Raw genomic sequence first — 23,267 nt, 5'->3', positions numbered from 1 at the left:
TTTAAAAGAAGTTATTAAAATAAAACCCTACAAATTCAAGCAATGCTAATTATAATTACAACCTATTCGTTGTATCTCTATTATAGAAAAGAAACTTGGTGTTTGTGTGAGTTGCTATGGACTCGAAAACGGCTGGACCTTTTTTTTATTAATCCTTTATGACCTGGTTAAACTAATTCGTTCAGTCGTAAATAAATGAATTATAACGGCATAAATAAAGTAGGAATTGATTCAAGTCATAAAAGTTAATTTCGCACGAAGGTACTTTGTGTCTGGCAGTGTTCTTAGATAGGTCTTGTATAGGAATGTCTTCGATAAATATCGATAATCGACTTAATCCGATGAAAGATTTTGACCAAAGTTAACGCCTTACACAGCCTTACATCACAAGTGCATTTAAGAACTATCACCACACAAGCCCAAAACCCCGACATATAAAATCAATAGTAGGTTCTTCGATATGACAGAGGCGCGTTCGAAATTAATGTTTCTGTTTAAATCACAATTGTACTATGATACTTGACATTTTTGCATTTTAAACTTTACTTAAAGCCATTATCATCGCACAAGCGGTAAGACCAGACGCATAAAATCAATGGTAGGTTCTTTGATATGACAGGGACGCGTTCGAAATAAATGTTTCTGATTAGAGCACAATTGAAGCATGATACTTGACTTTTGCATTTTAAATATTAATTCAAACCATTATATATGAAATTTAATTTTATAACAGTAGATCCTCTACAGTGCAATGTAGACTACAATGTATGGGTGGGCTAAGTCACTGCACGAGGCGTGTAAATCTTTCTCCTGGTGTACCGCGATGTGTCACCAACTAGAGTAGGCACTTAATCAATTTAATTGCAAACAGGCGATTTCACCGGTTTCGATGACAATAAAAATATGTCAGTATGGAATATTCGTTGATCATCATTCAATCCCGAGCAACATCGGGTCTCTTTGCTAGTATAAAATATTATTGGTTACAGTATATGCGATTGCATGTATTTTTAAGCAGAGGAAATCAAATCCTTTAATTTTGAATTCAGGGAACAAATATACACAGTAATTAAAACTTGAATTTAACTTGAAATAGTATTTAAAAAAAAAAAAAAAATAGCACGGTACCTATTCTGCATAAGCACCCTAACTTTTTAACGTTTTATTCGATTTATATTATTTCCACCTAATGTATTTTTTTCTTTTTTTCAATACTCAATTCAGAGTGTGAGGTGTAACAGCTTAGTACCTGTTCTTTTATGATACACTCCTCTCAGGCATTACCTCCTCCTTTTTTGGACGGAGGGGTGTATTGTAGTATTTGCTTTGTCACCAGCCCATCCTACCAGGAATCACCTTCTCCTTTAGGGCGGAAGAATTTGTTTATTTCCATCTGACGGCGAAGAGGTGTGACACAAGGTCGGGGATGTTGGATTTAAAGAGCCAGCGTCCTTAAAGAATGGCAAAGATTTAAAGAGCCAGCGTCCTTAAAGAATGGCAAAAAAAAAACAAAAAAATCCTGGTTAGCCTCGTCGGCATTCCCCGGCAAGTGCGACTAAGAGGATCAACAATGAACTAACTTATTTTCAAAGGTTGAGAAGGCAAAGCCTCATAAAACTATATAGGACCACACGGACCATCCTTTGGATTGGGGGGTGTAATGTTTATTATTCATGGTACCATCATCCTAAGCAGTATCTTCTTCTTGGGGGGGGGGTACCTGTTCTGTCATTAGACAATACTACCATGCATTACCTTCTCACTTTTCTTTTCTTTTTTTTTTTTTTGATGGAGGGGGTAGTAGAATGTAGGTTCTTTCGCCATGATAATGTAATGTCTGTTCTCTTGTTATGCTACCATCTTCCCGGGCATTACCTTCTCCTTAAAAAGGGGGATACTATAGTATATGTTTATTCGTAATATATATATATATATATATATATATATATATATATATATACTAGCACCGGAGTAGGTCATATTTTTGTTACATTTACAGGTTTCGTCGACACTCGCTTGACACTGTGGCAAAACCTGGCACATTCTTACATTCATTAAAAGCTTATTCAGGTCTCCGCGATGTTTCAATGAGGTGCAACTTCCTAAGGATTACCTCCTCTCTTGTAAAGAAAATTCGATTTATCGCCTGTTGCCTAAGCCATTTCTATCAGGAAATGCTTATAGGTTCGTTAGCTAGGTGAATAAATCTTGTCTCACTGCTAATGGAGCCAAAGGTGGCATCGTTACGGGGGAGGGGGTCCGACTCCTTCGCCATCTCCTGCATTTATAATTGCATAAGCATGAAACACGTGTGTGTGTGTGTGTGTGTGTGTGTGTGTGTGTGTACGGCATAATCACGTTGACACACCGGTTCTCGTCAGATCACCGAATTTAAGCAACGTTGAGCCTGGCTAGTATCAGATGGGTGACCATTTGGGAATTCTAGGCGCTGTATGTGCTTTCCGCTAATCTCGGCATTTGATTTCAGTCGTCCTGAACCTCCACTTGCCACTGGTATTCAACAATGTCGACTCAGGAGAAGTGTTGTTGGAGATTACGCAACTCTTGCCACATAAATTTCATACGCAGGCATCCTTACGGTGGGTATCCATAGTCTGTATATATATATATAATATATATATATATATATATATATATATATATATATATATATATATCCTGATTAGGACTAACTTAGTGTATGTATTCAAATGCCCTTTGGGAGACTGTATCTCTTATAGTAACTGTGAAAACATATACATAGGTCTGACTATCATGACGTTGTCGAGATTAACCAAGCATCGCTGCGAAAATAGTGCTATATTTAACCACTTGACTAATAAAAATTCCTGCGGCCTGTCTAAATTAAGGAAAATTTTAGTTGATCTATGCCTGAATAAACTAATAATAAACGAAAATTTGAAATACTAGAAGGCTTACTAATAAAAACTAAATCTAATATAATTATATACAGCCTACATTCGGGAGAACAATTACTTCAAGAAGCAAGTTTTTTTTTTTTTAGTTTCTTTTTTTAGTTTCTTTTTTTAAATAACACGCCACTCCCTTCCATTCACAATAATTGTAAATGGAATAGATTACTTTTTTTTACTCCCTGCTTGCCTTTTAATTGATTTCAGTTGGGTAAAAAAGAAGAAAAAAATCCATTTTTTTCTTGAAGGAAAGCAGCCGACAATGCAGCTTCTGTCTCTTCTTTCATTGTTGCTACTTCCCCGTTTTTCATCGTCAAAAGGGAAAATCGACAAATCTACCAACGTGTGTTCTGCTTCTCTGCTTAACCTTTTTTTATTCTCTCAATTCCGTGGTTTGTATATTAGAAAAACGTTAGAGAAATGACTTGTTTCACGGCATATAAATTTAACATCGCTAGATTTACATATAAACTGAAGCTCAGAAGACCCTTGCACTTGTTGCCTTGGATCTCAGAGGTTCTTAGAAAGTGAGCCATCCCAGGAGCTTCTAATATTTGAACCACAACATGTTTAAGGGGCCTCAAAGACATTCTTTACCCTCACTGACTATCTTATACAAATTAACCCATATGTTCGAGTGGCCTCCAGGTCTTGATAAGTGGTGACTCCCTTGTAAAAACAAAACAGAAAAAAGCCAAAAGACTTGTTGCATTCTAACGTCCCAGAGGCTGCCAAGACTTAATCCACCCTCACATATCGGGGGTACCCTCCCCAAGACTTGATCCACTCTCACGTCCCGAGAGGTTCCGTCCCCAAGACTGACTTGATCCATCCTCACGGCCCTGGAGGGTCCCTTCTCCAGGACTTGATTCACCCTTCCATCCCGGTAGGGTCCCTCCCCAGGACTTGATTCACCCTTCCGTCCCGGGTGGAAGGTCCCCCCCCCAGACTTGATTCACCCTTCCGTCCCGGGGGGAAGGTCCCCTCCCCAAGACTTGATTCACCCTTCCGTCCCGGGTGGAAGGTCCCCTCCCCAAGACTTGATCCACTCTTACGTCCCAGGTGGAAGGTCCCCTCCCCAAGACTTGATCCACTCTTACGTCCCGGGTGGAAGGTCCCCTCCCCAAGACTTGATCCACTCTTACGTCTCCGGAGACCCTTCTCCAAAATTTGATCCACTCTTACCTCCCAGAGGCCCCAAGATTTTGATCCACCATTATATTTAAGTATTTAAGTAGATTTTGATTATTTATTTGTTACTGGGACTCTTTTGAACTAACTTTAAAACTGTTTCGTGATCTCTAGACGTAATGCTGTATAACAAGTGAACATTTCTCGTCTGCTAGATGTGCTAGTTTTAGAACGTTTCACCTAACAAGTAGAATACTTGAATTTCAGTTTGGATTATGTAAACTACTGCTCAGATCATAGTTGTTACATTCACAAAGTTTCAGCTGATGTAACCTCCGCCTTTCTTAAGGTTGATCTTGTCGAACATTTGAATGTTTACTTAATTTTGAACTGAACTCTTTATTTAATCCACAGGTGTAAATGGTTCTGATTCAATAAACTATGACCGATAAAATGTGTTGATTTTATGTCATCCTTAGTCATGATCGTTTTTAGTTAGATTTGAACTGACAACTTCAAGTAAAGTATACAGAAATTTATTTATTGTATTTATTTATTTATACATCAAATAATTATTCAGAAACGTATTAATGGACCGTAGTGATGGCAAAACACACGTCCGAGGATTACCTCTCATGCATATATATATATATATATATATATATATATATATACCATTAGCATATTAAGCGATGATCTTTATGTAAACAAATCGAGCTTAGGTATTCAAAGCATCGTTAATTCACTACCCGCACAGCAGCTGCCAATTAGCGTAATGGTTCGAAGCATTGACTGTCGTACGGGCGGTTGAGTTTCGATCTTGGTTTGAGGTAATTGCCTTTATAGCTGCACTGATGAGCTGTGATACAGCGAAACAGTACTGTATGTCGATGACATATATATATATATATATATATATATGAGTGTGTATACTAGCAGGCCACTCGGTGTTGCTCAGTCGTAAAATATGCTTAAACATGATATTTAAATTTATGCAGATTTTGTATTTATTATTATAGTCAATTCTGTATTGATTCTTATATTGTACCCAATATATAATGATTTCAAGTTTTTTTAAAAATATGACCTATGTCCCATCAATTAGCACTCCAGCTTTATTCGTTACCATCTGAGCTAACAGGTGGATCAGAAAACTCTAAACGTTTAAGTGTATATGTGCGCATGCGTAGAAGATACATGTTTAATCGACTTACGCTTGCCAATTTCCTTTTCAATTTTGACCTCTTAGCAGCTATTTTTACCTTATAAAAATAAATCAAATTTGATACACAGGTCGGAGTTTCAAATATGTAGACCAAACATTAACAGGCTAGTTTGGTACACCGTTCCGCACAGAAACACACAATATCACTTTTATGTAAAGACTAGCTTGGTGCCCGGCGTTTTCCCGGATGTTAAACGTGTGTGTTGAGCAAAAAAAAAAAGTGGTAGTAGGCAGGCAGGCAGGCTTGAACCCGTGACGCGTAGGCGGAAAAGAAAGTGAAAGTAAATCTGACGTCGTATCGCTACTCCATGGCGCGACCGGAAATTCGGAACGTTGAAATTAAGCAAAGTCAATCCAACCGATACAATGACTTGCAAAAATGGCTCGCAAAAAATCGACCCCTCCTTGTAGAAAACTGCCCAGTTGAAGGTAAAGGAATTAACATTTTTGGCCAACTTTTCAATGTTTGTCGTCCGAGTTCCGAGCTTCAAAATGATACCGATATCGTGAAAATCCGTCGTCTCTGTCGAAAGTTTTAGACATACATATACATACACACATTTAAACAAACAGGATAATACATACCCCCCCTCAACTCCTAGTATCGAGAGCAACGATGAAACTATTTTTAATTACGTCTCCTAGCATGATTCGGTCAATACCCGGTCTGGGGTTTCGGAGAGAGCTAGCGACGAATTGTACTATATAAAACGAGAAAAATCAAACTAGGTTACGGGCATGTTAAGCCACTGCCTTTCTTTTTTTTTTTTTTTTTTTTTTTTTTTTTTACTCTTTTATTTTTATACTTTCTCTCCCCCCCCCCTTCCTCCTTGCTTTCTTTACCGTGTTTTGTCTATTTATTATTCCGTTTAGGTTTCCGTCAATTCTTTGTTCCCCTTTTTTTAACATGTTGGGGCTGGGCAGCTCTTGAGCAAGAGCCACTTGAAGGTTAATGGGATACACCGGTTGCCAGCTGAAACTTAGTTCGATTATTTACGGAAAGGTACGGGACGAGTACTTGTTGACATGGGATTTGAAAGCGACTATGTTGTAGACTGCAGGGAAGCAATACGTCGTAAGTTCGATTTTTGAAAAGAATCATACATGCATACCAGATACAAAATGAAAGAACGGGTGAGATGTGTGTTGCAGTGTTGCACTTAAGTGTTCAGCAACAACCTGTCAAGAAGTATCTCCCCCTCCTCTCTCTCTCTCTCTCTCTCTCTCTCTCTCTCTCTCTCTCTCTCTCTGCTTCTACGACCACTTAATAATCAACCTTACGTCATTTAGTACTATACTTTTTTTTTAACTTTTCTCTTCTCGACCACGTGAACGAGAAACAAAATCAGACGATAATGTTACGTAGTGCGATATGTCACAAACAGATGACAAAGAATTCTCAAGTCTTCTCTCTCTCTCTCTCTCTCTTTCTCTCTCTTTCTCTCTCTCTCTTTCTCTCTCTTTCTCTCTCTCTCTCTTTCTCTCTCTCTTTCTCTCTCTCTTTCTCTCTCTCTCTTTCTCTCTCTCTCTTTCTCTCTCTCTTTCTCTCTCTCTCTTTCTCTCTCTCTTTCTCTCTCTCTTTCTCTCTTTCTTTTTCTCTGTTTCTCTTTTTCTCTCTCTGTTTCTCTTTTTCTCTCTCTGTTTCTCTTTCTCTCTCTCTGTTTCTCTTTCTCTCTCTCTGTTTCTCTTTCTCTCTCTCTGTTTCTCTTTCTCTCTCTCTGTTTCTCTTTCTCTCTCTGTTTCTCTTTCTCTCTCTCTGTTTCTCTTTCTCTCTCTCTCTGTTTCTCTTTCTCTCTCTCTCTGTTTCTCTTTCTCTCTCTCTCTCTGTTTCTCTTTCTCTCTCTCTCTGTTTCTCTTTCTCTCTCTCTGTTTCTCTTTCTCTCTCTCTGTTTCTCTTTCTCTCTCTCTGTTTCTCTTTCTCTCTCTCTGTTTCTCTTTCTCTCTCTCTGTTTCTCTTTCTCTCTCTCTGTTTCCCTTTCTCTCTCTCTGTTTCCCTTTCTCTCTCTCTGTTTCTCTTTCTCTCTCTCTGTTTCTCTTTCTCTCTCTCTGTTTCTCTTTCTCTCTCTCTGTTTCTCTTTCTCTCTCTCTGTTTCTCTTTCTCTCTCTCTGTTTCTCTTTCTCTCTCTCTGTTTCTCTTTCTCTCTCTCTGTTTCTCTTTCTCTCTCTCTGTTTCTCTTTCTCTCTCTCTGTTTCTCTTTCTCTCTCTCTGTTTCTCTTTCTCTCTCTCTGTTTCTCTTTCTCTCTCTCTGTTTCTCTTTCTCTCTCTCTGTTTCTCTTTCTCTCTCTCTGTTTCTCTTTCTCTCTCTCTGTTTCTCTTTCTCTCTCTGTTTCTCTTTCTCTCTCTGTTTCTCCTTCTCTCTCTCTGTTTCTCCTTCTCTCTCTCTGTTTCTCCTTCTCTCTCTCTGTTTCTCCTTCTCTCTCTCTGTTTCTCCTTCTCTCTCTCTGTTTCTCCTTCTCTCTCTCTGTTTCTCCTTCTCTCTCTCTGTTTCTCCTTCTCTCTCTCTGTTTCTCCTTCTCTCTCTCTGTTTCTCCTTCTCTCTCTCTGTTTCTCCTTCTCTCTCTCTGTTTCTCCTTCTCTCTCTCTCTCTGTTTCTCTTTCTCTCTCTCTCTCTGTTTCTCTTTCTCTCTCTCTCTCTGTTTCTCTTTCTCTCTCTCTCTGTTTCGCTTTCTCTCTCTCTGTTTCGCTTTCTCTCTCTCTGTTTCGCTTTCTCCCTCTCTGTTTCTCTTTCTCTCCCTCTCTGTTTCTCTTTCTCTCCCTCTCTGTTTCTCTTTCTCTCCCTCTCTGTTTCTCTTTCTCTCCCTCTCTGTTTCTCTTTCTCTCCCTCTCTGTTTCTCTTTCTCTCCCTCTCTGTTTCTCTTTCTCTCCCTCTCTGTTTCTCTTTCTCTCCCTCTCTGTTTCTCTTTCTCTCCCTCTCTGTTTCTCTTTCTCTCCCTCTCTGTTTCTCTTTCTCTCCCTCTCTGTTTCTCTTTCTCTCCCTCTCTGTTTCTCTTTCTCTCCCTCTCTGTTTCTCTTTCTCTCCCTCTCTGTTTCTCTTTCTCTCCCTCTCTGTTTCTCTTTCTCTCCCTCTCTGTTTCTCTTTCTCTCCCTCTCTGTTTCTCTTTCTCTCCCTCTCTGTTTCTCTTTCTCTCCCTCTCTGTTTCTCTTTCTCTCCCTCTCTGTTTCTCTTTCTCTCCCTCTCTGTTTCTCTTTCTCTCCCTCTCTGTTTCTCTTTCTCTCCCTCTCTGTTTCTCTTTCTCTCCCTCTCTGTTTCTCTTTCTCTCCCTCTCTGTTTCTCTTTCTCTCCCTCTCTGTCTCTCTCTGTTTCTCTCCCTCTCTGTCTCTCTCTGTTTCTCTCCCTCTCTGTCTCTCTCTGTTTCTCTCTATCTCTGTCTCTCTTTCTCTCTCTCTATCTCTGTCTCTCTTTCTCTCTCTCTCTGTCTCTCTTTCTCTCTCTCTCTGTCTCTCTTTCTCTCTCTCTCTGTTTCTCTTTCTCTCTCTCTCTGTTTCTCTTTCTCTCTCTCTCTGTTTCTCTTTCTCTCTCTCTGTTTCTCTTTCTCTCTCTCTCTCTCTCTCTGTTTCTCTCTCTCTCTTTCTCTCTTTCTCTCTCTCTTTCTCTCTTTCTCTCTCTCTGTTTCTCTTTCTCTCTCTCTGTTTCTCTTTCTCTCTCTCTGTTTCTCTTTCTCTCTCTCTCTGTTTCTCTTTCTCTCTCTCTCTGTTTCTCTTTCTCTCTCTCTCTCTCTGTTTCTCTTTCTCTCTCTCTCTCTCTGTTTCTCTTTCTCTCTCTCTCTCTGTTTCTCTTTCTCTCTCTCTCTCTCTCTGTTTCTCTTTCTCTCTCTCTCTCTCTCTCTCTCTCTGTTTCTCTTTCTCTCTCTCTCTCTCTGTTTCTCTTTCTCTCTCTCTCTCTCTGTTTCTCTTTCTCTCTCTCTCTCTCTGTTTCTCTTTCTCTCTCTCTCTCTCTGTTTCTCTTTCTCTCTCTCTCTCTCTGTTTCTCTTTCTCTCTCTCTCTCTCTCTGTTTCTCTTTCTCTCTCTCTCTCTCTCTGTTTCTCTTTCTCTCTCTCTCTCTCTCTGTTTCTCTTTCTCTCTCTCTCTCTCTCTGTTTCTCTTTCTCTCTCTCTCTCTCTGTTTCTCTTTCTCTCTCTCTCTCTTTTACTTTCTCTTTCTCTGTCTCTCTCTTTTACTTTCTCTTTCTCTGTCACTCTCTTTTACTTTCTCTTTCTCTGTCTCTCTCTCTTTTACTTTCTCTTTCTCTCTCTCTCTTTTACTTTCTCTTTCTCTCTCTCTCTTTTACTTTCTCTTTCTCTCTCTCTCTCTCTTTTACTTTCTCTTTCTCTCTCTCTCTTTCTCCTACTATAATGTGAAAGTTTCCTATGAACTCCGAAACAGCTTAGCGGATTGTTTATTTTTTTATATATATTTTTTATATTTTTTATTTCATCCGGATGTACTTGATGTGTTAGTACGTAGGTTTTGTATCGGAATTTGGCGGATAAGTATCGATAATCGAAAACATTCGATTAAAATAAGAAGTTAACTTTTATACGATGTAATATCACAACTGCATTTAAGAAGTTTTATCACCGCGCAAGCAAAAAGGCTAAGCCTATAAAATAAACCGTTGATTCTTTTATAAGACAGAGGCGCGTTCGAAATAAATGTCTTTTTAGAGCACAATTGAACTATAATACTTAACTTTTGCATTTCAAACTTGAATTCAAGGTATTGTATAAACAGTTTATAAAATTAATAGAATGCTCTCTAAAGAGCAATATAGTAAGTAATTTGGACTAAGTCACTGCGAGGAGGCATGTGAAGCTTTCTCCCGGTACACTGCGGTGGGTGGGTGGGGGGTCCCTTATAAGAGCAGGCAATTAATCGATTTGATTTTTTTCAAATTAGCGATTTCATCGATTTTGATAACAATAAACGTATGGGAGGGTGAAACATTTGATACACATTCAATCTCGGACAACGTTTAGTCTCCCTACTAGTTATTAATAAATTATAATAAACTACAATTAACTTGAATACTTTACTGCATTTTCATTTTTATTAATCATCAGAAATGACTATCTAGTTGGTATATATATTATAGAAAAATGCGAACATGGTAAGTAATATGGTTACGCTTAAACACGGAAAATAAAGGACAAGATATTCTAGTAAAAAAATATAATAAATTTATAACTTAAAATATTGCAGCATTAAGGATTGATTATATAATGTTATAAATTGAATTTAAAAAACAAATTCTTAATGCTGCAATATTTCCAATTATAATCCATGATTTTTCCAGGTTTCCAAAAAATTCACTTGTTCTTTGTTTAATTTCAGTCTTATTTTTTGCCCCTATAAACACATATGCAATAACAATGTACGGCACTCGTCTGCTTTCAATAAAATACCCCCAATCATCTCCCTTTCATGCTTTCATTCTGCCTGTTTCACGAGTTACTTCTCTTTTCGTGACAGTAATTGCTGAAGCGACGATGTTGCTATGGAAACCAGTCATGAAAAGCGTCGCTCACCTCCTTACATATTTTTACGATTTTGAACACCAGAAAATTCTTCATTACTTTTGTTTTACTGAACGAAAATTGAAATTTCTTTTCACAATAAAGCTGAGAAGATAATCTATAAACTGTAATAATTGTTTGAAATTTGGTCGAAAAATGAGTGGTTAAGCTTTAAAGCAGTTCTAAATGACTAAAGCTGCCTCTTAACCATATACTCAAAGGCTACCGTGTTTGAATGATTATATATTGTATTGACGTGAACACTAGAATATTTCAATTAAGTCAAATATGAACAGGTAAAAATATAGAAAAATAAAAGGCGAATAAAATGCGGTATAGTTTGTTTAAACAGTTACATTAAATGTGCAGTTTTTGAAAGAATTACAATTGCGGACTTTCTTGTTGCCGCCTGTGAATATACACGTGTATGTAACGAGTGTCTTATTGAATGTGCGTTTGTCCTTTTTCGTGTGATCGCCTAGTTTTCAAAATGTCACACAGCAACTTATCTGGTGTGTGTTCAAATATAATGACAAACAAGGAACGGAATAAGCATATTTGTCGCTTGCCAAACAAAGGAAAACATACCTTCACAAAAGGGATTTCTGGCTTAATTATTTCTATATTAAATTCCAGTCCTATTTCAAAACATTTTTCTGTTATCAAAACACTTTATTTCCATACCATTGTCACCAGTTCAAATATCGGTCACTTACCTCTCTTTCCGGGATATCCGATGTTTCCCGCCCATTTTATTTATATATATATATATATATATATATATAATATATACTAGCATGGGTACCCGGCGTTGCCTGGGTTGACATGAAGTTCCGTTTGGAACACACCTGCTATACTAATCATTTTCATCATGGGTAACGTGGATACCCCCACAAAAATTCCAAAAATAAAAGAACGAATAAAAACATGTAAATGTAATCGCCACAAAAAAGAAGTACGTGATACTCCACCAGATATTTCGGCAAAAGGGATACAAAGAGAAGAAACTATTTTCCGGATATTGAGCACTGGAAAGGCCCCCCCCCCCCCAAAAAAAATAATTAAATAATTAAAAATAAATCATTACAACTTTGGTTTTAGTAAAATGGCAGTGAATACCCGTGTGATCGCAAAAAAAAAAGAGCCAAGTAGGTAGAACCCCTAAAAAATGATCTACCAAAAATTAATTCCAAAAACAATTAAATGAAATTTTCCGTCATATTAGGTTTCTAATGTAATCCCCCCACCCCAAAAAAATAAGTTGTCATATTTCGTTTTGTTTATGAAACTATTAGGTAAAAGTACAGAGTGGTATCATAAAAATTAAATTCATCATTATCTTATGCTTACAAAAAAACAAACAAATTGTATTTGTCATGCTTTGTCCCTCCCTTCGTTCACCAAACTTGAAAAAATGCTACAGGTAACATGCCTCGTTGAACACTTATTGGCCAAAAAATGGGTGCTCATTTTACGTTAAATGGAAAAGTGATCCCCACTCTAAAATGTTAATTTTCTTCTTTTTTTTCCAAATTTCTTTCATATTATTTATAAAGGCTGTTTAAACGTATTAGGCCAAAAAATAGTATGTCTTCATTTTTTTTTTTGGCGGGGGGGGGGATAAACGACGCTGGGTTACGTCATAAAAATTTACCTTTTTTTAATTAGAAAGTTAAGTGTGTAATTGATAAGATTAACGCAGAAAAAGAAAAAGTGTAAATTGTGGTATTTAGTAGATCTCTATTTTTTTTAGGTGTTAAACTACGTTGGGTCACACCGTAAAAATTTACTGATTTCTCTATAGCCGTTTAAAAAATAATAAAAACAAACAAATGAAATCTTTTTAGTTTTTCGTAAATGCTTATTTTGTTTTGTTTTTTTAATATTAATAAAAAAACAAAAGCCAAACATTTTTCTATCTACTCGGAATTCAAGCTAGAAATTTGAGATTACCAAATTTTATTTGGTGATAGTTTTTTGTTTATGTTCCGAGGGGCAAATAACTCCAAAAAAGATTTTTAAAAAATCGGTGTTGGAATAATAATTTCAAATAAATTTAATTAAATATATTATCAATATAATTCTTGTTTATAATGTATTAAATAACAATTTAAAATAGAACACTTATAATAATTCTCTCGCTAGAAACATTAACTAAGATACCGCTATTTAATAAAATCGATTTTCCCTATGTAATATACAAATATTGTATATAGTTTGCAAGAATCACACTATATATAGAAATGAATGAGAGAGTAAAGTAAGGAAACTTTTGTATATATTAAGCAAATTGTGAACAAACTAACAAACAATCAAACAGGAATACGAATTTATATATATAGATAAATAAATCTCACCTGTCTATTTGTATGTATGTATGTCTACCTAAAACTTTCGACAGGGACGACGGATTTTCACAAGATCGGTATCGTTTTTAAGCTCGAGCCTTTGGACGACAAATATGAAAAATTGCCCCGAAATATTCATTCCTTTACTCTCAACTGGGCACTTTTCTACAAGGAGGGGTCGCTTTTTTGCCGATATTTTCGAAAGCCATCACCTCTTTTCGATTGACTAGCTTTACTTTAAACCTTCACCACTTCCGGTTTGGCAATGGACGCAACGGCAAGGACGTCACGTTTTTTTTTTGTTTTTTTTTTTTTTCTTTTCCACGTTCTTTTCCTCCTTCGCGGTACGGGTTCGAGCCTGCCTAATACCACTTTAATTTTTGCTTAACGCACACCTCCAAACACCCGGGCAATGCGGGGCACACAGGACATAGACACACACACACACACACACACATATATATATATATATATATATATATATATATATCAAGGTGAGCAATTTATCGCATTTTTAACGCCAAATTATCCTTTTATTATAATATATATATGCATGAGGGTGGGCGAGCTATTGCACTGACAGTGAGAATCAAACTCTAAATTCAGATGCACATTATAACAACAATAAATTTCTCATTCTGATCATGTACTACTACTGTACAGAAGTGACACTCACACTAGGCAGATTGAACCGGCTTCCTCCAAAGGAGAAAGTTTCATGATAGTGCGAAATTTACAAACGGCACGAAATCGCATGTATATCCCATCCCCGTTAGGAGAAATATTGACGCTAAGTTTTTGCAGCTCTTTAGGGGAGCTGTCAAAGTCCTCGTACATACAGTGATTGTTATTCATAAATGGTCACCCATACTGGTATTTACCAGGATCACCGTTGCTTTACTTCGGCGATCCAAGGAGAATTTGTGTCAACATGATTATACTGTACACTGGCCATGTACATACGATCGACACTGTTAGTTTAATTTACATATTGCTTTGCAAAAGATCATCTCATTAATTTACTATTCGATGTTATTTTGTAATTAGATGATTTATTTCAGTTTATTATAACACATTTCTATTTTTATTTCTGATGTAATAAATACGAGTACATCCGGGTCCTTCCTCCTTACAAGATTATGATTGGTTGGTTAAGTCATAAATACCGACTGATAGAGCCACTTATAGATGGACGTCGAAAGGTATGCAAGTCTCGCATTAGGAAATACCAGCTTCGACCACGAACACTCGTTCAGTAAAGCGACTCATCAGATTATTATTTGAAATTTAGCAAGGCCCACTCGGCTACTTCAAACGATATCCCTTTTGTGGGGCATGACAAGATCGAAGATAGACACTTAATATTTTGGTCGAAAAAAATTTTGATTTTTTTTTTTTTTTTTTTTTTTTTTTTTTACCGGTCAATACACTTCTTGGGGTTGCGATTCTTGGTTTTATCAGCTTTCCTAGGCACCGCCCGGAAATGGGTCTGCTAGCATATATCTAGTATATAAATTACTTTGTCGTATATTGAAAGTCACATTCAAACAATAATGTATCCAACATGTTGATATGATAATAACCAGCCAATTTGTCTTCATCAATCTTCTACCGTACTCTTTAGAGAAAATAATGCTTGGTGCTTGGGTTTCTTTAAAAACAGATATTCCGCCTATGAAATTGTTACGATGTCGACAAATTTAAATAATAGCCTAAAAAGCTGCGTTATGAATTTTCTTTTCATTTTATTTTTTCATTTATTTATTTCTTTTTTTAATTTTTTTTGTTTATTTTTTTCTTTTATTGAATTTTTTTTCTTTTTTTCTTTTATTGAATAACAAGTGATATTATGTTTTAAGTGAAGGATCAATGAGTTAACTCCCTTAGTGACATATTTTTATATTAACACAAGTATGTGACGTTTTTGTATACTTTAATATATGCGTTTCTCGTTTCTACGAGACTGCACATTTTGTTTCAAATCTTATTAATTTTGCTGCATTTTGTCATTTATTAAATAATAAATTAAGTAATAAAAAATAACTAATTTATTTATATTGTAATTCTTTCTACGTATAAATTTGGAAATGTGTGAATATATATATATATATATATATATATATATATATATATATATAATATATAAATTTTAAGCCTACATTATGTCGAGGAAGAAGAGGAAAAAAAAGATTGACAAAGGAGTCTTACTCCGAAATATATTTCTTTAAAAATAAACACCCGTTTATTTATAAAAAAAATTTCGCGTTGCAGTTTTGGCTGCAAATTTATTTATACATGTTTTATTCTTCAAATTTCACTCAGCGCTTCTAACGGATAGAAACAATATATATATATATATATATACATATATATATCTATATATATATATATATATATATAAACTACTTCATTTACTCACATAAAATTAATATATGAAAGTATAGATTTATGCGTAAACTTTAAGTATTTACTTCAAAAGTGCTCAATACGTAGGTAGAGCTAGTTAGTAATTTATAAAATATATATGGCGATTAAGCTACACTGAATATTCCGCGTTTCATCCACTCTAGGATTCTTTAGGCTTATGCGCTAGATAGATAGATATAGTCATCCACATACAGTACTGTTTCGCTGTTTCACAGCTCATCAGTGCAGCTAAGTAGGCAACTTCCTCAAGCCAGGATCGAAACCCGACCGCCCAAATGACAGTTAAGGCTTCTCATCATTACGCTGTGTGGGAAATGAATCAACGATGTTTTGACACACACACATATATATATATATATATATATATATATATATATATATATATATATATATATATATATATATATATTACTTTGATGATCCCGAGAAACGCCAGGTAGATACTGCTAGTATAATGATACTTTTCTCTTTTATTTTCGCCGTGTGTGTGTATGTTCTCCTCTGTCTTGTTTTGAAGGTGAACTCTACCGTTTCCCCCGTCGGCACTAGTCTTCGTTTGTTCTAATATCAATTTTATTATTGATTCATATGCTCGCTACACGCACGCACACACACACACACACACACACTACCTTCGTTTTCCTGCCTTTCTATTCAGCCTCGTCTATTTCCTCGCTAGTCATTTTAATTCTCTATTGAATATGTCAGTTAAAAAATGCCTCTTCTCATAAGCAACCATATACTTTTATCTCCCAAATATTTTCATGGTGCAATGAAAATTTAAAACCTTCAACTTAACATTTATGCCCATGTTTGACTTTGCACATCACTGTTTAATAATTACAGAGAACTTTTTTTCAGAGCGGGTGCTCGAGTGAAAAAAAAAAAACGGTGTCCCGGTGAGGCACAGGTCTATAATACATTCCTTTTGTACATGGGAGTCACCATTTATCAAGGCCCGAAAGCTACTCGAGGATAAGGGCTAATGATTGTAAGGTGGTTGTTTAGTGATAGTTAATCGGGAGGGAAATGGATAGAATTTGATTATTTATGGAAATAGTTTAAGAAGAACTTGTTTACATTGGATTTGAAGCCTACCATATTGTATTCAAACGGGAAGCAGTCCAGCGAAAGTGTTTGAAAGGCGGGCAGTTCTGAGAAAGCTTTGTTCATGGAATCTGCGTTTAGATTTAGGTACACATAGAAAATGGAGGGGTTATCATATATATTAGTTATAGCTAGTCGAGTTTTTTGTGAAAATTTTACAAGAGGGCATAGATTGAAGCTCAGACGAGCACTTGCCATGAAAATAACGATAGAGCAGAAACAGGCTCGCAACGTCCATGGGAAAAGGAGGTTGCATGGAAGAGGAAAGAGCATCAACTATTAGGTTTCGAAATTGGTTTTGAACTCTATGAATGCTGGATATGGCGCGCCGAGCAGCTTCTGCCTAGACGTGGCAACAGTACTCTATTTTAAGCCGTAATTGGCTCTTATACAGATTCCTCTGAAAGGGCACTTTTAAAACAGGAGTAAAGTGGGCAGGTACTTGGGTACTCTTACCCCAACCCCTCCCCGCTGTACGTCCCTGATGTTAAATTTCGCTCAATTTTCGCTGCGGTTCCTCGCTAATTGAGTCAGAGATAGCTTCGCAGCTGGGTTCGTATCCCTAGATCAGGGGCAATCATGCATGTACTGATGATTCCGAAAGGATGAAACAGTAGTGTATGTAGGTATAAAAATAATATATACATGAATATGAAAGTGTTTATAAAGCTGAATAAATGCGTTTTTTTTAATTAAATAAACATTGTTTATTTATTTAAAAATTTCGTTCATTTAATTACAAATTTTCGGTTTTCAAAGAAACCTTTCAAGTAGGGATATTTAAAGTGTTTTTTTTTTTCTTCAAGATCGTTCCGTTTGGTGTGTTTCACGGCCACAGAATCTCTGATAGAATGAGATTTCTGTTATATGTAAGTCTAAGGGCTCGCCTTTCTAAGTTGTGTTTTTTTTCCTCGTTGAAATGATTTGAAAAATTCAAATATGAAACTGTTTATCATATATGTGATGTATATTTGGTAAAAAAAAGGGGGAAGTGCTTGATACGTTGGTAGAGCTATTTTTTTTTTACATGGAGGTCACACCTTATCCCCGAGTGGCTCCCAGACCTTGATAAGAGTTATTGCGTGTACAGTAATCAATAGGATAGTATCGTTGTAATCGTCAGCATTGGAGATTCGACAAAGTGTCTTATTAAGGGGCGGTTTGTCAGGAATTTGTTTATGTTGCGCTTGAAGACATCCAAGTTTGGGAAGCAGGCAATCCACAGTTGTGCACTTCTCAGAACGAAGCTCTGCTCATAGAATCTATGTTTTGATTTAGGCACAGATAAAGAGTGGGGAAAATTACTGATAGTGGTTTCAGCTAGACGGGTGTCTTTCGTGAAAGATTGTCGAGGAGGGGCAGAGATTGGAACTCAGACGAGCACCTGTCATGAAAATAACGATAAAACAAAGACAGGCTCGCAACGTCTCTTCTGTAGGAGAGAGGTTGCAGGGAAGAGAAAGGGGCATTCCCCACTAAGCCACGAAGTGTATTTTGTACTCTGTCAAGGCAAAATAGGCTGTTTTTAGCAGCTCCTACCCAGATGTGGCAGCAGTACTCTATCCTTGGACGTACTTGGCTTTTATACAGATAAAGAACTGCATCAGTAGTGAAATATCTTCTGGAGCGGTAGAAGGATCCAACCATTCTCGCGGCGACCTTGGCAACAGACCTGATGTAGGTGTTCCATTTCAGATCAGGAGTAAAGGTCAAGCCCAGAAGCTTGTCAAAACAGAGAACCTCCCCAAGACGAGAGCCATCCATTTCAATTGATGCCAGATGGGGATCAGAGCGTTGATGGTGTAAAGATATATTTTTATTATTTCAACCTCGGGAGCATTTGCTTAAATCATTACAAGATTGTTTCTATAGACTGGATAAACAAATTATTCCGCCTATGTCGGACAATTTATTTTGTCTTAAATTGTCTGATGACATAGGCTGGATAATTTGTTTATCCCGTCTATAGAAACAATCTTGTAATGATTTAAGCAAATGCTCCCGAGGTTGAAATAATAAAAACATATATATATTAGACAACTAGGCACCGCCAAAAATGGCCGCAAAATCAAGTTGTTGTTGTTTTTTAAAACGAAATTACGTTTATTAAAATCCATTATTTCTGAGTAACTTTTTTTTTCCAGAAAGATAAAACCCTGAATTTTATCATATAGAAAACAGAATAATGTAAAACTTTTTCTACTATTTTGAATTCAATTTTAAATGTTAAATTTTCCCAAAAAGTTAACAATTGACATTTTTTGTCTTGCACAAAAAACGTACTTAAATATTAAAAAAAAAGGGTTTTTGAAATAATTAATTAATTTATTTATTGTCTAACTAAGATTTAGGATGATTTTCTAAGAGAATATGCAAAAATATTATAATATAAGTACCTGAATTTCAAATAATTCCACTTATTCATATAGGTAACCAGATATTCGCGTTGACGTAGAGTTCAGATCGACTCTGTTTACGTTTTCGTCTGATAAAAAGCAAACTATGGAAGACCAAACAGGCCAAAAAAAACTTATTTTTCAGTGACGAAAATTTCAATGTATTATTAAGCTGAGGCTGGCCAGTACCAGATGGGTGACCATTTGTATGCGTTTGGTTTTTAATGTGTATGTGTGTGGGGGCCAGACTCCCCAAAATGGGGGGGGCAATTTAAAGCAGAATAAAAAAAAATTATTTCAGCGCGTTTGGTCCACCATAGTCAAAGGCGGCAAACGTTTTCAAACGGGATCGAAAAAAAAGATGCTATTTTTAACACAAAGGGCACAATATTTATCGAATTTTTTTTTTTGGTATCGATTATTCAAAGCATGCCCTGTTTAATAATGGTCATGCATTATTCGGCTCGCTAAAAAAAAATTGTTAATTTATTTATCAAAAATTTTAAAATAGCTTTTTTCGTATAAATATTAAAAAAATTTTTTTTTTGTTTTGCTTAACTTAAATTAATTATTTTACTTAACATATTCACCGAATTTCACACTTCAAAACTCAAAAGCGGGATAATTAAACACAATCGAAGTTCTGATATTCAGACGTCAAAATAAGGTATGCAAACAATTTTTTTTTTTTTTTTTTTTTTTTAATCTATAATTCTGTCCCTTACAACACAATATGTTGATTTCAGTCTCAGATGATTATTTTAAGCATATTTGTTCCCACTTCAAAACAAGGGGGGGTTTTGTAAGCAAAAAAATATATATATATAAATATCGTTTATGAAAAATAAGTACACTGTTATAAAGTTCATTCTTCTCCTAATAATCGCTGAAAATTTCGTATTGATCGGATAATTACCTGATTTTTGGTAGATTTTTAAAAAGACGGTCCGTCAAAAAGTACTGACCTGCCCCCCCCCCCCAGTTTTGGCGGTGCCTATAGACAACATTCATTGGATAATCCAGAATATGGGTTGGCATATAAGGACCACTTTTTAAAAAATTTATTTCGAGACCGATCGCCTAGTCATCTAAAAACTCTCTGCAGTCAATAAAGTGTAAGGTTCTATTAATTCATTGGACTTTTTAGGTGATTTGTAGAAAGATACTATAGATATGTATAGCTATACATGTATATAGATGACCCCCTTCCCCCCCCCCAAAAAAAAACGGGCCCAAATCTAATTAGGCCCCGTTTCTTAGTGTTTTGTCCGAATGAAATTAAACTTTGGTCATAACTAGTTTATTATATTCAAAACATCACATCAAAACACTAGGTTCTTTGGCCTTTTTTTCTCTGTTCTACAGCATATATTCTAGATGGCCTCCATTTAGCTTTTGTTTTGTTTTTTTTTTTTGGTTCACCCTGTATGTATAAATTCCCTACACTCTCTCTTCTGTATATTTTCTTTGTGAGATATTCAAATGCTCCCCGTTTTTTTTTTCTTTTTAATTGTTTTTGCTGTTTTTTTTTCTTTCCCGTATATTTGTATGCGGAATATATCATTCCTCACTCGTGTTATTTTACGAGATTATTTCTATCCTTTAATACTTATTCATATATGTATAATCTTTTTGTTTCTCTTTCCCTTCCCCCTACCCCCCTTGTACATATTTATTTTATGGTAATTGTAAATATGTCTTCATTTTTAAACTAATTTTTAATTTCTTCCCCTTACTATCTTTTTTAAACATAAAAAATGCCATCGTTTGCCTCGGATGAAAATGGCAAAAGACGTCTCGGTTATGGTTAAAAAGAACTCTCTTCTCTGGAACACACACACACATATATGCATATATATATATATATATATATATATATATATATATATATATATAGTCATCTCCCTTGATTCACAAACGCAACAAGTATTTCAAACATCAACTGATTTATTTTAACGTTCTCTTAACGTCATTTTTTGTTCTATATTACGCGGTATCACGTGGCAAACTCTGCGGCTGCTTTTCCAATTTTGAACACTCTTCCGCTGTCTTCTCTTAAAAAAGGACTAATAAGTCTGAAATATATTGAGATTTATAACACCATTGAATACAACAGAAAAAAAAATTACTGTTGTTTAGAGTTAAAATTTGTGTGAAAAAGAAAAAACAAACAAAAAAAAAAGAAATTTATTTCTTTTGTTTTCATTTAATTTTACTCTATAAAAAAAAATCTCGCATTGTTCTTGGCTTTTAATTTTACCTTATATATATATATATATATATATATATTTCGTGATAGGGATTATATGAGAATTTAAAGAGCTCAATAGTGTAAAAGTCTGGGGAAATGTGAGTCCCATTCTTGAGCCCGTGGAGGGGCATAAGCCAACTACAACTGTGTAGATGCTTTTGTAATGAGGAGTTCTTTTTTTCGGGATGAGGGTGCTGTCCCCACATCCAACCTTCCCAGAAGTTACATACAGTTACTAGCCTTTCCAAATAGTCACACATCTGGTACTGGCCAGGCTCAACATTGGTTAACTTTGGTGATCTGGCGGGAACCGGGGTATCAACGTGATTGTGCCGTACGAAAATTCGAGTGGTACCATTAAATCGATCAATGTTTTATGCTCCCAAACTTATTTTTCTGCATAGTCACCAGCATTCTCAATGCACTTCTGCCTGCCTCTTTTGACGCTTCGGTTATAAAAGTTTAGAGCACGCTTTGCTACACATCTTCATCGCCATTCTAAAATCGACAAGCTCATTTTCTAACTATGCTGACACCAAGTTCATGTACATCAGCTTCGGAAACGTTTAACAGGCGCCGATGAATGGTGATCGGTACAATTTTTTTTTTCTACACGGAAGAATTCAATAACGCATCTCTGCTTCAGCTACACATCCATGACAGAGTTGCTTTCTTAGTCTCACGCCATCAATATCTGCGACGGGTGAAACCTTCAGGTCATTAATGCATAAGTTCATTTATCATAACAATGCAATTTGCAATCCCTCCTCATCCATTCGGTCGGAATGGAAAAAAAAAATAGGCGACATTACTTTTGGAACGTTCATCGTCTAAACGTTATAGCGATGTAATGAAAAGTTATAGCGTCATATTTTAGAAGAAGAAAAATGTATTGCATCGTAGCCGTGTACAATAGAATGAGATAAACGATGTATGAGACACCCCCCCAAAAAAAAGGGTGGGGGGAAGCTTATCAAGTACGTATGATTATAATCTGCGACGGTGGAATTGGATAAATTCTGGCGATAAAAATTCAATTCAGAACGATTTCCAACCTTTAATCTTGTTACAAAAACATTAATTAATCCGATCTGATGTCTGCATCTTCGAACAATATCCGTTCGGAGATCGTTGTTTGACAGACGCAAATACACACACACACACACTCACTCACTCACTCACTCATATATATATATATATATAAGTAAGTCTGTGGATTACTATATAAGACTTCCTTTAGAGTACTATCGTAAATGATATCGCCTGCTGCTTAATTAACGTATTGCGACGCTTTTTGTTTGTAAATAAACAAACACTTTAAAGTATTTAAAAGAATTCAATGGCGTATCTCTGCTTCTGACGTATGTCCATAAGGGATTGCTTCTTTAGTCTCACATTGTCGATATCTACAACAGACAGATAATACTTTCAGGTTATAAATGCACAGATTCTGGCTGACACCAATGACATGAAGGGTTTCTATGAGAGTATGAAAGCAGTCTGGAGCCCAAATGTGAGCCATCCCGATCAACTACTTGCAAGCGACAATTCCACTCTCCTCACTGACAAATGCGAGCTTCTAAAACGATGGACTGAGCATTTCAAAACATTGCTAAACGAGACACCAGACATTGACGAACGAACAATAATCAACCTGGAGCAGTTTCCGACACAGCACTGGATGGATAGATGCCCTGACTCAGATGAAATCTGCAAAGCAGTGCTGATGTTACAGGATGGCAAATCAGTTGGGTATGACAGCATATACCCTGAGATCATCAAGCGAGGAGGACAAAAACTACTTAGCACTCTCTGCACAGAGCGCCTGGGCCACTGCAACTGTCACTCAAGATTGGGAAGACGCACAGCTAGTGACCATATTCAAAAAGGGAGATCGTAGGCTGTGCGGTAACTACAGGGGTATATCACTGCTCTCAGTCCCTGGGAAAGTGTTC

General features: G+C 36.2%; 1 protein-coding gene and 1 pseudogene across 1 annotated transcript in view; both read left to right on the top strand.

Annotated features, from left to right (window-relative positions):
- The window catches only part of LOC145259956 (unconventional myosin-Ia-like), a 1,146,131-nt gene that overhangs the window by 20,159 nt on the left and 1,102,705 nt on the right, over positions 1-23,267 (top strand). The gene's annotated exons all lie outside the window — the stretch shown is intronic.
- On the top strand, positions 2,342-2,458 carry LOC145260171 (5S ribosomal RNA; annotated as a pseudogene).

This window comes from Euprymna scolopes, chromosome 35 (assembly GCF_053919585.1).
Source record: "Euprymna scolopes isolate OS-2025 chromosome 35, ASM5391958v1, whole genome shotgun sequence".
NCBI lineage: Eukaryota > Metazoa > Mollusca > Cephalopoda > Sepiida > Sepiolidae > Euprymna > Euprymna scolopes.
This window is presented reverse-complemented; position numbering and strand designations above follow the sequence as displayed.